Source organism: Chenopodium album, chromosome 27, assembly GCF_948465745.1.
Source record: "Chenopodium album chromosome 27, dcCheAlbu1.1, whole genome shotgun sequence".
Classification (NCBI taxonomy): domain Eukaryota; kingdom Viridiplantae; phylum Streptophyta; class Magnoliopsida; order Caryophyllales; family Amaranthaceae; genus Chenopodium; species Chenopodium album.
The window spans coordinates 4,549,516-4,563,668 of record NC_137860.1 but is presented as its reverse complement, the minus strand read 5'-3'; the positions used below and the strand labels follow the sequence as shown (position 1 = coordinate 4,563,668).

Sequence of the window (14,153 nt, the reverse complement as noted above, 5' to 3'; positions counted from 1 at the left end):
GGGCCGCCAAACTTTTGCCCGTTTTACTTACGCTTTTGGATGTTTGAGAAGGGGCAAAATGAGTGACGGTTCCATATTTAGATTCATAAACTCTATATAACTCAAAAAATTTATCTTTCACATGATTTTTATATTGTTCGACACCATCACCGAGTTGCATGCATTCATAGTAAATATCAATTAGCATAAATGTGCCATCATACTTTGATCTAGGATCTAAAATAGAAGCAAACATATAAACCATAGGAAGCTTAGTGTAATATTTACGCCATTTAGCCTCCATTTGTGGAACATAATCATTGTAATCTTGTTGTGATCGATGTTGAGAAAGAAGTTGAGCAAATAAACATGCATTTTGAAGGAAAGAATGAATGCAAGGAACATAAACAGAAGAAAAACAGTGAGTCATACCATATAATAATTGTAAAAATTGCATATATTTTTCACAATTATCCCAATCGGAGTCTGCTATCATGAATTGTGGATACTTATTATTGTAAAACAATGAAAATGGAACTCTATACGAAATTGCCTGACTCAACATGTCATAGGTGGAGTTCCACCTAGTTGGACAATCCGTTTTTATTCTAATAGGCTTTATCTTATTTTGCTTAAGATATCGCCTCCATTCCTGATACCTACTGCTAGAAGACATAATAGACAAAACAGCATTTCGAATTTTGGAATAGTATGGACCAATTGCTTCTTGTCCATCCTTAACACACAAGTTTAAAACATGACAAATGCATCTAATATGTAATGCATCTCCATCCATTATGACATTATGCAAGTTTGGTTTAATTAGATTAGCACTAGCTGTCATGGATGTTGCATTATCAAACGTCATGGACATGATTTTGTCCCTAAGACAATATTCATCAAGAGCACTCATAATACAATTAGAAATATTAAAGGCCGTATGGGGGTATTCAAGCAATTTGAAATAAATAATACGTTTTTGCAATAACCATTCACTATCAACCCAATGACAAGTAACACACAAATAATGTAAACCATAACCACCATCCCATGCATCAGAAGTTATAGAAACTCTTGAAGTAAGAGTTTTAAGTTCTTCAATTAATTTCATTTTGTATTCTAAGTAAGTTTTCATGGCAGCTGTTTTAACGGTTTTTCGGGAGATTTTTTTGTGTTGGGGTTGTAGTGCTCGTTTAATGTAATTGTTAAACGGATCACTTTCAGCAAAAAGAAAAGGTTGTTCGGCTTGGACTATCATTCTCCCAAGTTCATCCCTATCCCTCTCATAATTGTAAGTGAAGCCATAAGGATGGAATTGAGAAATTTTTGGTTGTGTTGGGTCAGTACTAGGGGCACCACATTTTTCACTGTGTCGGTTTAGGTGCCCCGTACCGCCTTTGGCTGGAGCCGAATAAACATTACCACAAGTTTTACACTTGGCTTTTTCACCATCTTTACTTAACAAGAAATATTGCCAACATTTACTCTTTCGGTTTTTCAAAAGGGTCATTTCTTCTTCGGTGTACCATTCAATGAATGGGTTATCAGATGGGGGAATAGTATTTTGGACGGATGGGTCACTAGAGCCGGCAGGTTGTGTGTTGCTTGCTTGAGTTGTTTGATAGTTAAATTCAAAAGGCATATCATGTGCGGAGGCATAATAAGGTGGAGATTGGGTCCTTTGCCATGGTTGGAATGCCCCTTGTTGATCTAATCCGGTGGGAAAACCGGTAGAAAACTCGGGGTGGGTGGGATTGGCCATTGTAGGGATTTGCATTGTAGGGAGGGGCATAGAAGAGCCTTCCAATGATCGTTTAGATTTGGCTTTTTTAGAGGAGGATTGGTTCGGGTTTGATGTCATGATTAATTAAGATTATTAACTAATAAATAATAATTAACAACAATATTAACAATTATAACAAATTAACAATTATAAGTTTATAACACTAACAAAGTAACAAATTATAACAAATTATAACAATTAACAAGTATAAGTATAACTAGTAATACTAACAAATTAATAACAATATTAATAACAAATTAACAAGTAAACAACAATTAAAATAATATTAATAATAACAAGATAAAGATAAGAAAGATCTTACAACCGTGCTTCAAAGCTTTCCACTAAACCGAAACCCAATTTTTTTTCTTAATTATTACTTAATTAGTAATTTAGTATAAGAGAATAAGAGATTAAGAAATATTAAGAGATTATAATTTATAAATTATAATATATGAGAATAAGAGAGTAAGAGAATGAGATGAGAAAATGAGTTGTGGAAAGAATTGGAAGTTGAGGGTGGTATTTATAGGTGAAAATAGAGCCGTTTATAGCCGTTTATAGCCGTTGGAGGGAAATAGATATAGCCGTTACCCACGGGCCGTGCCTGCGGGCCATCCTCGGGCCGTGCCATTTTTTGCTTTTTTTTAAACGCAGCCCGCACGAGGCACGAGGGGCGTGCCGTCGTGCCGGGCCGGGCCACTCAGCGGGTCGTGCCGTGCCGGGCCATCCTCGGGCCGTGCCCGGGCCGCCCGCGTGCTGACCCGGCCCATGCCCAGCTCTAGTTGGAGGGTAGATAATTGTTATGGTGGCATGGTCACTCTTTTTTCTCTTTCTCCAAATTACCCCTGATAATTGACTAAAGATTGACTCTTGATTCTTGAAAAAGATAAGGGCAATTAATTTTTGGCCTCGTGGAAAATGATAAACCAATTAGGGAGCGTTGGTTCGCAGAGTGGTATAGGTTTGGAATCAGGAATAGGGTTAAGGTGGTATCGGGTTGGAACTTGATACTTAATACCATGTGTTTGGTTCAATTATGGAATGAAATATCATCCCCTTAATTTCATGTATTTGATACTTAAGGGAATGGAATGAGCCAAACCCACCTCCCCCCTAAGGTTTCCAAACCCCATACCTCATGGGTTTGAGGTATGGGTTTAAAAATCATATTTTTGACAACCAAACATATAGTATGGGTTTTGGTCATTCTAAACCCATACCTCATACCTATAATCCGTGAACCAAACACCCCATAGTGGTTTGCCCCAGAAAGTTAGGGTGTTCAAGTGGTTAAAGTTTTCATTCAGATTTTAGGAGATCTTAGGATTGATTCTTACTTCTGCCCTTATCGAGTTTTGGAGATGTTGTAGTTGATGTTGTTTTGCTATCTTGTTGTTGTGTGTCTGCACAGCCAAGTTGTGCACCCGCACACGAGCTTGGGGCTATTTTTGTTAACTATTATTATGTGCTTTATGTGTTCGTGCAAAGTGGGTGAGCGCCCAAACACCACTTTCGCAACACCAATTTCGTGAATCTATATACTCGCTCATTGTTTTCTAATTATCCACAAAAACACAAATACTTTAGAATTCTCAAAGTTAGGTTATTTGAGAAAAGATTCTTCCTTGCATAATCTTGTACTTGAGAGTGGAATTAGAGAGAGGAATTCAACTCTTGTAAGCTCTAATTCAATACAACATATACTCCTTGTTTTGGGTGGGTTTTATAGTCTTCAAGTATTTTCTTGAAGAATTTTTTCACCTTCCAAACTTCTTATCTTATTTTCTTTTTCTTACATTGCTTCTTCCCTGAAATCAAAAAATTTAGATTGTCAAGAGAGTACACGCGAGTTTTTAAGATTTCTACTCTTGCATAGAGAATAATCACACTTGGTGCGGCTACTAACTCAAAGTGAGTAGTAGAAATTAAGTTTGATATATCCCGGTGAAGGAGGGGACCAAGAGATATGTGGGTTAGAATGAGGAATGTTGGTGAAAGGAGAGGTGAGCGAGGCGACTCTTCACTAAAGCGCATCCAATTTAAGCCATTGTGACCACTCATTATGAGTCAAATTGGTTTTATGTATAATTTTGTATAGATTTAAAACATGCTCCTTAAAGACTATTACATTTTGTTCCTTCCAAATACTCCAAAAAAGGTAAATGAACCTTACCCAGGTAACTTTATGATCCTTCACTACTAGAATTCCGCATGAAAAAATGCGTCGGTAGAGGTTGAAATTCCGTCGGAAATCATGTTTTCGACGGAATTCCGTCGTTAAGGTCCGTAGGAAACCAGTTTGTAGGAAATTAGGGATTTTTCGAGGAAAATTCCGTCGGAAAGTTGTTTTCCGACGGATTGGACTCTGTCGATAAAAAATTTGACTTTAATTCAAATTCCGTCGCTATATTCCGAATGATAAATTTCATCGTTGAAATGTTGTTCCGACGGAATTTTCGGTGGAAAACAATATTTCTTACAACGGAAATTTCTGTCGCAAATAGAAAACTTTGCGAGGGAATCAAATTCCGTCATAAATTTGCGACGCATATTTCCGTCGTAAATTTGCAACGGAATTTTATTCCCTCACAAAGTTTCTTATTGCGACGGATTTTACATCCTTTAATTCCGTCGCAGTGAGTGTATTTCCGACGGATTAAGTCGGAGAATTTCTGTCGGAAATTAGTATTCATTCCAACAAATTCAGTTATATATATATATATATATATATATATATATATATATATATATATATATATATATATATATATATATATATATATATATATATATATATATATATATATATATATATATATATATATTACCAACAATCAAAACCTATACTTCTGCACCTAATATCTGTTAAAATTAATATCATGATCGAATTACGGAAATATACAAAGCTATGCTGAAGCTGAACATGATCAAAAGCGGGAACATAAATATAAAGTCATTTCCAAAAAAACGGGAACATAATTAATAGCTACATGATTCAAATTATGTACATGTCCATACTACATAAACAAAAGTTAGGCTAAACAATCGCGCGGGGTACCCTAGCCTGCTCCTCCACTAACCGTGTCGTCCCTAAGGTCTCGATGCTGAGGCTGAATGGTGGAACATGTGTCGTTGATGGTGAATCGACGCATGAACTCATCCCACTTCTCTTGGTTTCTCCTCTCTATTTCGACCACTTCAGCTTGATTCGGGTTTGCCTCTCAACTTCCATTTCACTCCGGATTTCACTGTGAAAAGCTTGCACCCTATGCTCCATGTGATCCTGCATCTGAGAATTAACGGACGGTGTGTACTGCTGTGATGAAGACTTGGAAACTCGACCCTTCCGGTTGCCATAGTACAACTCTGCACTTTGGCCAAGTCCTCTTACACGACCTTTCTTGTTGCAACCACCCACACTCTCCCAATACAACTCATTCGGACTCTTCTGAATCCCTTGACTAGTTGCTTCTTTAACCTTCTTCTGGTAAGTCTCCTACAAGATATACATTATGCAAAAATATAATGTTTAAAAAAATTACCAACAACATAAGTTATAAATAGTTTAGGGTGTCTATGACTTGAAAACACATAAAAAGTCCAATTAATTAAGTTTAGGAACCATTTTCATCAAAATAAAGCCGAATAAGGCAAAAATGCCTTCTACTTTGCCTATTTTCTCCATTTCTTATCTAATGAACTCATTGTTTCTCAAATCATTCATATTTTAAGTATTAAAAGGTGTCAATGACTTGAAAATACATAAAAAGACCAATTACTTAAGTTTAGGAACCATTTTCCTCCAAACACATCAAAAAAATGGCTTAAGTGACTTCTAGTTTGCCTATTTTCTTCATTTTTTAACTAACGAACTCATGTTTTTTTCTCAAATCATCTCACTATTACATATTAATAGGTGGTTATGGCATGGTGTCACATAAAAGAAGCTATTTACTAAGTTTTAGGCATTATTTTATCAAATTAGAGCCAAGTAAGGCAAAAATGTCTCCTACTTTGCCTATTTTCTTCATTTTTTTTTTTTTTTTTTTGAAACTTTCTTCATTTCTTATCTAATGAATTCATTCTTTCTCAAATCATTCATATTTTTTAAGAGTTAATGTGACATCATAGATGGTTTTAAATTAAGTCTAATAGTAAAATTAATTTTAATTAAATTTTTATGGTAGCATTCACAAGTTTTTTTAATTCGCGGTAGTTAATTTCAAAATGACATTAATACATAGTAGTGAAATAAATTAAAAACACTTGTTTTATACGAAATAAGATTCTTAATCATTATTTTTTCAAAAATAGGATAATTAACAAATTACGTAAAACTTATTTGTGAATTAACAAATTACATATATAAAACTTGTATAAATCTTAATGACTTTAGAAATATTAATGGACCTTTCACATGATCATTGGGTCCGTATAAAAAGCTCAGGTTGGACTTAATTTAGTATTTTGACCAAACTTCCTCATTATTCATCGGAATTGGGCTTATAATATATCGTTTGAAAGTTTTTTTCGATCCCCATTCAACTACACAATTATTGGATTCGGATTATAGATCAAACTAAACTAAATTAGACGTATTCTATAAATATGACACAAAATGAAATTTTTAAAAAAATAATTTAGAAAAGAAATTTACGAGATTTTTCCACATTTCACCTTGCTCGATAATCGACGACGTGAAAATTACTCATCATTGGGTTTGATTTTTTGGGGACACACAATCAGGTGTCTTTAATGGTAAAGGTTGAGGATAGAACCTCACTCGCATCATTTAATGGGAGTTGTTTTGTCTCAAAACCGTGGTTTCTACATCGAAATTTTTTCCAAAGTGTCTTCGATCCATCTTAGATTTTCACCATATGTACATGGGTAAAGACTACAATGTTGTCTACACCCTCTATGAGACAAGAGGTATATATTATTAATATTTTTCTTTTAGATTTAATAATATAATATAAGATCATTTATGTTTATCATTCATCTTATATTTGCTTTGTAGCACCTTATCATGTTGGGCATTTAAAGCAAATGCGATGTCAAATTTTTAAAAAGATTTAACTAAGATGAGGATACAATCATCACCTACACCATGCCATGAGTTGAATACCTTCGGTAGATGGTTTGAGTTCAACTAATCATATTGCTCTATATGAATAAATAATATACGTTGTTAATTTGTCTATGTAATTTTTATCTTTACCTTCATGTTTATTGTACTTTAAGTGATAATATAATATATGCAACAGATGATCATTAAATTAAACACTTAATTTTATTTTATTTTTTTTAAAAAAAAAACTTTATTATTAAATAGTATTGTTATTTGCTCATTTAAGAAAGAAAAGAGAAGAAAAGGTAAATATGTATGACTTATCTGTTGTGATACACACTATGTATAACATTTTATACACTCAAATTTTAATTCTAACCCTAATTAATTTAATTTGTTATTGTTGATATACATAAACAATAACATGGTTTTACAAAATATGATTTTCTGGAATGATACAATGAGAATCAACTATATCATTGAATTGCATGATGCTGTTGAGGCTAATAGATGTGGATTTTTTACCAATGCAAAAAAAACATTTTACACTCACAATGACTTCAATTTGAATAAGACCACCACGACGTCGTGTAGTGACTTGATAATGGACTCAAATATTACGATTCTAATTAATGTGCAATCATTATGTAATGACTTTTATGTAGGAGTTAAACTAGTGGGTCAAGGGGTAGGCATGGGAAAGGGGGAATGACTGACTCTAGTGCAAACCGAAATTTTGAACGAAGGGTGTCGGACTACACTACCTAGTCAGCGGCGTTCAAATAAAACTGGAAGTACTTATCAAGATAGATTAGAGCAAGGATTAACTCGTCTACGAGACTCGTACCGACACACCCACCAACTCACAAGTGTAAATAAACATTTATTATCTATTTAATTGTAACAATAAAATATTCCTATTTATTCTGGAATAATAGTAAAAAATTCACCTGAACAATTGCAACATATGTATTAATTGGTTTATCCCGTACATATGATTGCTTTTAGAGAAGAGCAAATTTAGATTCAGTTTCAATTTGATGTTGAAGGCCATGCTCAATCACACTTGAGGACTGAAGCAATGGAAAGAGATCAAATGCCTCAGCAAATAAGGTATGATATAGTTATTTTTAATAATGTAAGACTTTAAAATTTAACTGGTATGCAGAGGCGGAGCTAGGGAGTACAAGGGGGGACAACTGTCCCCCCACTTTTAAAAAGAAATAAGTTATATATATATATATATATATATATATATATATATAATTGTGCATTACTGGTCATAATGATAAAGATGGTGTAGTGGTTTTGTTTTGATAACAAAGTCCTCTCCATATCTATAAGCGCGGGATCAAATCCCCTTCGAGCTTAAGCAAATATTTTCAGAGGAAGAATTAGTATAGAATCGATGTTTGTTTTTTAACTACTTTTTTTTTAAGACTGTTTTTTAACTACTTATTTTGGATTTTTTGGTTGTAAAACTTTAAGTACATCTGTTAATATTATGTGCAAGTTTAGGGTATTATTTATGAGATATAAAAAATTTCAAAATTGTATATAGTAATTAACGAATGTAGTATTAAACAACTATTTGTGCCATCTATGCGTTTTAGTATTGATTTATTCCAAATTTCCAACTCGTTTTTCAACTGTGCTATGTCTATTTGTCCCTCTGATTTGAAATTCCTAGCTCCACCACTGTTGGGTATGTATGTGTTTAAAGAATGGGTAGGTTGAACATCTTGACATATGAATGGTAGTTTTGTTTTGTTGCAAATTGGTAAGATACAATGTTAAATTTGTGTATGAAAATCTCAAGCTATGTTGAAATTTAAGTTCAAAAAAATCTCTCATACAATAGACTGATAAAGGTACTTAGTAACATTGTTCTTGACAAGGCTTGATGTTTTTTATGCAGTGCTGGTGGTGGTGGTGTTATGCTGTCGATTGTTGTGTTGTTGGTGGATGTTCCCCTTGCTTATTAGTTGCTGGTGGTTAGACTGTTAATCTGTTCCTGATGCTAATGCTTTGACTGTTGAGTTTAGTTCGGATTTGGTGCAGTATGTTTTGTAATAATCTTTGGTGAGTTTAATGACATTATAATTATCATTGTCTAATGTGTTCGATCTAGCTATATCAGAACTTCAAGTGACATGCCATTACAAAATGCAGCTTTTTTAGATCAATGAGTTTGGTTTATAATTCTAATCATTATCAATGTATTAGCTCAAATTTTCATCATAGAATCAATTTGATAATTGGTGGGGCAACCAACTAAGTCTAATGTGTTCTCACATTTTTATAATGGCCACAAACATCTATGTTAGGCCTTTAAATTTGGGCTTTTAATGATTTGGGCTTCCAACATGAGATTAAGCCAATAGAATTGGATTTATAATTCTGATTTCTTATCTAATCATATACTCCGTAATCAATTTGATACTGTATGTAACCTATAATTTTTACCTTTTTTGGGCCTTTTTCATTTGAGCTTCCAACATGAAAACAAATGACATTTAATCCTTTAATTTTGCTCTAAAAAGCCACTGTCCTCCTTTTTTCAACAACCTAATTAGAGCACGTTATATCAAATATGAAATATTCAGGATTAGCATAATCCACCCAAACAACCTTAGTGTTGAACACGGTGTGCATTGCAAGCATTGTTATTAAAATCCCGATTTAAATCTTAAAATCTTACGATTTTACGATTTATGTATGTCATACGATTCGATTTACGTTTCTACCCGATTCTACATATTTCTCTTAACTAGCGAAAACATTATAAGTTTAAGACATGCCTACAACGTTATTTATAAGTATATATTGTCAATTATTGGTTGTTTAGTGGATAAACAACTATTTTCTATTAATAATTAGGCTTTAAACTTAAAATTTAAAAATTTTCAATTAAATTTGGGTATAACGTCTTGATTATGCATGTCCGTAGAATTTTACGATTCTACGATTCGATTTTACGATTCGATTTTACGATTCGATTTTGAGAGGCCCTTCCGATTCAAAGTAGAATCCCGATTTTAATAACCTTGATTGCAAGTAGCTCAATTTTAGGTATAAAGCAGATAGCTTAATTTTGATATTACACTAGTTGCATACGGAGTGCGATACGCTCTTCGTTCAATGTCGTTGATGCTCGGATTGAATATATATAAGATTGCAGTTAAGCGTTTATTAATGCTCGTTAGCATATTTATGCAAGATTTAATAATAAAAGATTTAATCCTTTGTTAAGAAAGGAGAAAAGTAAAAACAAATAAAATAACAGACCAAATCAAGGATATCGTTTAACTTTCCCATTATCGGTCTCAATCAACATATTGAACTTTATTCTTCTTAATTAACACTATGATAATCATTCCTTCCAACCAATTGGATGTTGGTGTAGTGGTGATTGGGACACACTTGGTAGGGAGGACCTGTGTTCAATCCCCCGTAACAACAATTGGGAGGGGCTGGAACCTAACCACCCAAAACTAATCCCCGGATCTGGATTAGCCTTAAGGGTAAACCGGGTGTGTAATACCCGAGATTTTAAAACTTGATTTATTATACTCTAATTTTATTTTATTAGCCTAATTAAAGTTTAATTTATATTTTACCCAGTATGACTATTTTATTCTTAATCTTATTTTATGATTATATTATTTCAGAACCTAATTATACGAAGCAAAGTAATTATTTTAAAATGTATTTCGGGTTAATAAGTCATATTTTTATATTTTGTCAAATATTGAAAAATTTGCATCAGGATCTTTATTTTTACCCGAGATAGTGAAATGACCATTATGTCCTTGCTCGCAAAAGACAAAGCTTGCCTCTTCATTTTACTTCCATTCTTCACGGCTAAGCAATGAACTAGCTTAGTCTAGTTTTGCTTTCTTGCTATTTGTTGCTTAAAAACTTATGATTATCTTTAGCAAACTTGGTCATTATCCTTTCTTTCTTCCTAGCAGCAAGTATAAGAATAGCCAAAAAGTTCGACGGCTAAATTAAGAAATATCACTAATAGCTTTATCACAACCACCGCCACCCCTTACGTACTTGTTCAAGGCGGTGCCACCCCTCCCTTGCCGTTGACAAGTCACCCCGACGCGGCCTCTGATTGTAGCCCACTCTTCTTCTTTCTCCATGTTCGTGATATATATGTTCTGTTCTTACCGAGACACAAGTGGTCTTTTAAAACCAAGTTCTTGAATTGAACCTACTTCTTTTCAATATCACCAAAGTAAGTTTACTTTGTTACTTTTAATTTTAGTTATGACTCTTATGAGAATGATTTCATACTTTGGATTTCACTATTATTTTTCCTTGATAATAATAACAGGAGTAGTACCTATGTTATGCTATTTTATACTTGTTTATTATCTAAAATAATCACTTGACATAAGAAATGATTTTACTGTATTTCGTATGATTAATTCTCTAAAATGAGTCTTGTTATTGCTTTCATACTTAAATTATTAAAGAGATTTGAGTTTTGAATCCTTTTACTCTACTAATATGAATAGTAGTAGTATATATGATTTTAATCTATTTCTCTACTAGTAATATGAATAGTAGTAGACTAGTAGTACCTATTTTCATAGTAGTGTTTGTTTTACTCTAGTAATGTAATACTTGTTTTATTCTATAAAGATAAGTTTATATTGGTTCCGTCAAAGGTTTTGAATCGAGAGGTTACTAATGAATATTTATTATTACTGGGCATGATCGAATGAGTCATAGCAATGAGAAACTAATGATGGAGGTTATAGAGCTCGGATGATAATTATGAGGCTAAGTGAGATGATTAAAGATGATCGAATGAGGTAATCATTATGTCTAGCAATTATGTCTAGCCCTGTATGTGTAACCATTATGTTTAGCAATTGTGTTCAGTTCCGTATCTGTAACTATTATGTTTAGCTACTACATGTGTTTAGACCTGTATGTGTGACAATTATATCTAGTTATTATGAGTGCACGTGTGTAACTTTAATGACATGTTATTGTATCATACGTATGCATGTATGGTATGTTTGGCATGTTATGATTTAAAAGTGTGGTATGTGCAAATGACATGACATGATCTTTTATATTCTGGTATAAATGACTTGCGAGATGATCAACATGTTCACTGATATATTTCAGTCTTATGACTTATATGAATGATTTTACATGTATACAATGTTTTCTTAATTTGCGGAACTCTCGAAAGTATGTTAATAAACTACGAATAACTTATTAAAAGATACATAACTTAATAAATGAAAGTGAAAGACCTAGTCCGTCTGGCAGTATATGTTATGTTTCGGTCATGCAATGCATGTACCCATGGGGCACCTGCCCAACTATGTCGAGCACCAGCTCTATGTTATGGGCACCGGCCCATCGCGGAAGACGTTCCGCCATGTCATACTGTCCAGCGACTAGCATGTCCACCAAAAAGATTACGAATATCTGAATTTTGTTAAAGGACTTACGAGAACTCACAAGGATACTCTATTAATGAGTTTTACGATATACTGATATGTACGATCGTTCATAAAGATGTCATACCATCATACAAGGTGATAAGAATGCTATGAATAACAGGTGTTTCTAGTTATTTTATTAATCTATAAGATATGTGGACGTGATCTGTTATGTTATGCCCCTGTTAAATGTTTAACGCTGATGATTATTTTATTCAATTAAGTGTTACGAATGAATGATTATGAATTGTGCCAATGTGCTATGAATTTAGATGAGGTATAAAGTTGTTCAGAAATGATTTAATATGATACGAGGTTACATTTGTCGACAATGGAAAATGAACTGAACATAGAAAATAAGTGAGTTATAGATGGAGGAAAGTATGTTAATGAAATGGGGAATTAATCCCACACGAATGAAAGTTATGTTATGTCCAAAACCTGTGCTTACCTATGATCTTATGTAAAGGGAATGATCCTTGCCGACTCAACTTTTAAAAATAATGATATTATATTATTTCTGAACAACTATGAATGCATAAGGAATAAGATATGTGCTCAAATGATTTTGAAAGAAAAACGGTTTTACGAGCTAGAGTAATGTTACTGAGTTTTCCACTCATTTTTGGAATTTTCCTCTGTTTTCTATTTTTTTATGGACATTTACAGGAATGATGATGATGGAGCTCGAGTTAGTCAAAAGCAAAGTCATTAAAGGAATTTACAGTGTTTAGGAATTACGGAATCAAGGCTTTTATTTTACGATTTATTGGGATAAAGTTTTATCGAGAGATAAATAATTTTTATTACAGTAAGGAAGATTGGAGTTGTATTAATTATTGAGTTTTCTAATTAAGGAGTATGTTTATTTGTGGGCCCATAACCCACAGGTGATTATGAGATTATCTATATGATTGATTCCCCTACGTATGATGAGTAAAGAATGGTTTATCCATGGTTAATTAATTCCGCTGCGAATGACGGGTTAAGTACGTTTCGGTAACGCCAATTAAAAGCCGAGGCGTTACAGGGTGGAACACCAAAAAAAAAAAACATTCCTTCCATCCTTAGAACCTGTAATTGTAAAACGTACATCGATTAGCAGCCACTCTCAGTACTCCCGCTTGTCCAGTTGTCCCAATCCCCAAAACAAGCAACCCACCACAGGGGTTTAAAATTAATTCACCTCAGGCTTGTTTTAAGACCCAAGCTGTTTGATAGTAATGAAATGGTGAGTTGAAAGTATGTCTCTCTTTAGGGTGCTAAATAAACCCCAAGTGGTTATATTACATTCAATCGTTCATATCTTGTTTGTTTGTTGAATCAAGTAGCCTTCTATGAGAGAGTTTATCAACCTGACATAGTTTTGAGAAGCAAGAACAAATTCTAGTGTCGAACTGTCGATCACATCTAATTTTTTCTTACTGATTGGAAAGCGGCATAATAAACAATCCATGAATTAAATCTTTCAAACAAACTCCAATAATTTATTCCTAATCTTCGCCAATTCTCCATATATCAAGGATCTAGGATTGATAAATTGTAAACCAAAAGAGACCGCAAGATTGCAAAATATTTGTAAATCAAATCAAACCGTAAAATTGTTGTTTGATATCTTTACAAACCAGACCTCATACCAAACCAAACTAATTTAATACGGTTTAGTTTGTAGTTTGATGTGGTCCACACTGTACTTTGCTCAACCCTACGTAAAAGGGGTGATAAACATAAAGAAAGGAGAGAAGGAAATAAACATAGTAAAAAGCATCAAATTACAAGTTTGTGGCCATTATAAATTTTGAGAACACATGTACTTACAAAATCATTATAAACATGGGTATAG

At 33.4% G+C, this 14,153-nt stretch overlaps 1 long non-coding RNA gene across 1 annotated transcript; it reads left to right on the top strand.

The window, feature by feature from the left end:
* The first annotated feature begins 10,614 nt into the window (after positions 1 to 10,614).
* Positions 10,615 to 13,232, top strand: LOC145621410 (uncharacterized). Its single transcript, XR_014108412.1, has 2 exons — positions 10,615 to 11,665; positions 12,980 to 13,232. It is a non-coding gene; the product is annotated as an uncharacterized LOC145621410 (long non-coding RNA).
* The last annotated feature ends 921 nt before the right edge of the window (positions 13,233 to 14,153 follow it).